This window comes from Poromitra crassiceps, assembly GCF_964638095.1.
Source record: "Poromitra crassiceps genome assembly, chromosome: 20".
NCBI lineage: Eukaryota > Metazoa > Chordata > Actinopteri > Beryciformes > Melamphaidae > Poromitra > Poromitra crassiceps.
The window spans coordinates 24,525,006-24,530,005 of NC_139637.1; positions in this window are offsets into that span (position 1 = coordinate 24,525,006).

Here is a 5,000-nt window from a genome sequence, read left to right on the forward strand (position 1 = left end):
AGCCTGCTGACAGGCGGCTTCACCGCCTGGTACGGGAACTGTACCACCATGGACCGCAGAGCGCTACGGAGGGTGAGGCGCGCGGCCCAGCACGTAACAGGAGGTGAACTGCCAGAACTGCACGAACTGTACAACCAGCGGTGCCTCAGGAGGTCCCTGAAGATCATCAAAGACACAAACCATCCCCACAACAGCCTGTTCTCCCTGCTACCCTCAGGGAGGAGATACAGGGTTCCAAAAACACGCACAAATCGCTTGAGGAACAGTTTCTTCCCGCAGGCCACGAGACTCCTAAATATGCACAAATAGTGCAGTAGTCGTACCGTACCGTACTGCAGCTGCTACTATTACGGATGCCTAACGTTTAATTGTAAATTTAAGTGTATGTTTAATAAGGTGCCTAACGTTTAATTGTAAATTTAAGTGTATGTTTAATAAGGTACATGCTATTTGCACATGTATGTATAAAACGTCGAATTTGGAATGTCTGAACACGTCTAACGTATGCACATGACATGTGCACCTATGTGCAATGAATATGCCACTGTCGTATAAGCCACCGACTTGTCTTATTGCTTATAGATGCCTATTTCTTATTGCCTTATTGCTGTCTTATTGCCTATTGATGCCTATTTCTTATTGCCTATTACTTATTGCTTGTTGCCTATTTGTACTATGTCGTAAACGGAGTCCACTGCACAAGAATTTCACACGTGGTACTTGTACCATGGAGTGACAATAAAAATCTTGAATCTTGAATAAAAAATCTTGAATCTTGAATCTTCATTCCTTCCACACCAATGCATGGGGCAGCATGATGCACATGTGATAGCACTGCATTTAAAGGGCAGCTCCTGTGTTTTTTCCTCCTGTGTTTTCCTCCTGTGTTTCCTCATTGCCCAAATATTGTTTGCTGGACCAATAAATACTTTCAACTGGACCCAAACCTGTTTGGACACTATATTTCTGCATCCTAACGGATGCCCCATGGTGACAAGTCAAAGTGAATCCTGAGAACCAAACCCTCCATTACACGTCAAGAGTCATTTCGTCACGTTCACATGTCAGAGTCATTTTGTCACATTCCCATGTCAGAGTGGTTTGGTAGCAGCGCTACATGGGAACTGAATGTTTGACATGCTGCACTCTGCCTGCCCCCCAGGCATCTACACACCTGTCTGCACCTACACCTACAGCTACAGCTAGACCCACACCTACACCTGCAGCCACCTCATCATCATGACTGAAACGCACAGGTAAGATCAGAGTGACACCTGAGCTTTACTGTGCTGCCAAAGCTCTGATTCATATTCAATCTCCAGAATCCACTGAAGCATCCCACATTTATTTCCACTGAACCGTTCAGCTGTCGTCTGAGCTCAGTTTCATAATGAGAATTTAACATGCATATCATAATGCCTGGCAAAAAAGAACTAATTTCACTGGATAGCAATTCATACATTAATACTTTTCTATATATATTTAAATTTACATGAATACTTTTAATGAATTACTAGTAAGTAACATGAGTTTTACACCACCCAAAAAAATGGGGGGGTGGGGGGTGTTTTTTGATGTATATTTTATATTATAAAACGGCTCTCTCAAATCAAGCAATCTGATTGGTTCACAGCCATTGTATAATTCCAGTAACCGAGTTCAATAACCCATGGCCATGGGTTATTGGTTGCCATGGCAACTCTCTTACTAAGAGAGTAATAATAAGGCTTACCTCAAATGACAACGTAGAAAAAAAAAATGGCGGAGACAGCTGTCAGATCCTTGTGAATCGATCTTCGCTTATAACTTTACTAATACTTCGCAGAAAATGATGTTTTGTACAAGAATAGATGCGGGCTAATGTCTTCTTTGCAAAAGAAAGGCTGTTAACCCCGCATTTAACCCCGCATTTAACCCCGTAACGTTAGTTGGTGTCGGGCTTTGCAGAAAGCATTCAGCTTCTCAGCAAGCGCTGAGAATGCAACGCTGCCTGTCGGGGTTTCCAGAAAGCTCTCAGCTACTCAGCAAGCGCCAGGATTGGCCAATGTCAACTTCAGTCTCCAGAACGAGCCAATCAAATCACCCGCATGTTCTTGCGGTCCCGCCTTACAGTAGTGTTTCAACTGACTCTATCAGAATGACATGCCAGTCGGAGTCGGACTTATAGTATTATTATTATTATTATATTATCATACTTGGAAACCGTTTTATAAAAGCAATATAGCACTCGAGCTGCGTGTGTTGTGGAATATATCCCCCTGCTCAGCAGTTATCCCACTCGGCCTGCGGTCTCGTGGGATAACAGCTGATCAGGGGGATATATTTGGCACAACACACTGGCGCTCATGCTATATTGCTTAATTATATTATATTATATATTTTTCTATATTTTTTATATTTGTATTTATATTTTGCTATTTGCCAAAGTATTCAACCCCTTTTACTTTGGCAAACCTATAGGAAGGATGGACACCTGCACACTGTCTTCACTTGCTCAAAATGGACATTTAACACACGTTTCGCTACAAGACCTTTTTCAAGTAGGATCTACTTTGGCAAATCACGACTCAATTAGGTGACAATGTGTGATGATTGGATGACAGGTACTATTATCTGAAAATGGCTCAGAAAAACCCACAATGACATGTTTTGAATGGTGTAGACTAGAGGTGTCTACATTCCAGGTGTAGACTAGAGAGTTTCTGTGAATGACCTAGAACTCACAATAGCCTTTATAGCCATGCCCAATTTGTACAATTCCAGGACTGTTTGGGTACCACAGTGTGCTGGAATAGAGATACAAAAAAAGGCAAGAATATCATTTTCACTGCATGCAGAACACTTGCGACCCGGGACCCATTTGAGCAGTCATGCCCCATTAACTTTGTCAAAAACTTTGCCGACTTCGGAGCTATGCTACACCTGCTTCCCAGCCAGTTAGCAAAACATGGCTGCTACCTACATATTCATCTGGACGTCTAGTATTTTTAGGGTGCGCAGGTCTAAAAGCGCCCAATGAAATGCCCTACAAAATCTACCCTGAGACAAAGACAAAGGCGCACACGTAGTCCCATCTCCCACACAATCTCTAACCGCCAAACATAAACACATGGTACCCTCTCCACCCCCTGCGCAGGCTCTAACCTGTAAACACAAACACATGGCACCCTATCTGCCTCCTGCACTAGTCTCTAACCTCCAAACATAAGAAACACATGGCACCCTCTCTGACTCCTGCACTAGTTTTTCATCCCTCACTTCATGGGGATACACACATTAATCCAAACAGTTGGGAAATTATGAATTATCGTACCTGAGGGTCACAATTATCGTTTTTGGAGGGAAATTATCGTGCGTGAGCAGCGGCTGCTTCTTCTTCCTATGGATTTTCCGGCAGACTGGATGCCTTGCATCTTCCACCAGGAAGGATTTATGACATCACTGATGACATCACAATTGCTTGCGTGACATCACTGATGACATCACCATTGCTCAAGTGACATCACCGATGAATCACAATTCCTGATTTATGACATCACTGATGATGTCACAAATAGACTAACCACCGCCCGCCCACTTAGACCATTTTAGGCACCCTCTCTGCCTCCTGCACTAGTTTTTCATCCCTCACTTCATGGAGATACACACATTAATCCAAACATAACAAACACATGGCACCCTCTCTGCCTCCTGCACAGTCTGAGTCTAAACTCCAAACATAACAAACACATGGCACCCTCTCTGCCTCCTGCACAGTCTGAGTCTAAACTCCAAACATAACAAACACATGGCACCCTCTCTGCCTCCTGCACAGTCTCTGAGTCTAAACTCCAAACATAACAAACACATGGCACCCTCTCTGCCTCCTGCACAGTCTGAGTCTAAACTCCAAACATAACAAACACATGGCACCCTCTCTGCCTCCTGCACAGTCTCTGAGTCTAAACTCCAAACATAACAAACACATGGCACCCTCTCTGCCTCCTGCACAGTCTCTGAGTCTAAACTCCAAACATAACAAACACATGGCACCCTATCTGCCTCCTGCACAGTCTGAGTCTAAACTCCAAACATAACAAACACATGGCACCCTCTCTGCCTCCTGCACAGTCTGAGTCTAAACTCCAAACATAACAAACACATGGCACCCTCTCTGCCTCCTGCACAGTCTCTGAGTCTAAACTCCAAACATAACAAACACATGGCACCCTATCTGCCTCCTGCACAGTCTGAGTCTAAACTCCAAACATAACAAACACATGGCACCCTCTCTGCCTCCTGCACAGTCTGAGTCTAAACTCCAAACATAACAAACACATGGCACCCTCTCTGCCTCCTGCACAGTCTCTGAGTCTAAACTCCAAACATAACAAACACATGGCACCCTCTGCCTCCTGCACAGTCTCTGAGTCTAAACTCCAAACATAACAAACACATGGCACCCTATCTGCCTCCTGCACAGTCTCTGAGTCTAAACTCCAAACATAACAAACACATGGCACCCTCTCTGCCTCCTGCACAGTCTGAGTCTAAACTCCAAACATAACAAACACATGGCACCCTCTCTGCCTCCTGCACAGTCTCTGAGTCTAAACTCCAAACATAAACACATGGCACCCTCTCTGCCTCCTGCACAGTCTGAGTCTAAACTCCAAACATAACAAACACATGGCACCCTCTCTGCCTCCTGCACAGTCTGAGTCTAAACTCCAAACATAACAAACACATGGCACCCTCTCTGCCTCCTGCACAGTCTCTGAGTCTAAACTCCAAACAGAACAAACACATGGCACCCTCTCTGCCTCCTGCACAGTCTGAGTCTAAACTCCAAACATAACAAACACATGGCACCCTCTCTGCCTCCTGCACAGTCTCTGAGTCTAAACTCCAAACAGAACAAACACATGGCACCCTCTCTGCCTCCTGCACAGTCTGAGTCTAAACTCCAAACAGAACAAACACATGGCACCCTCTCTGCCTCCTGCACAGTCTCTGAGTCT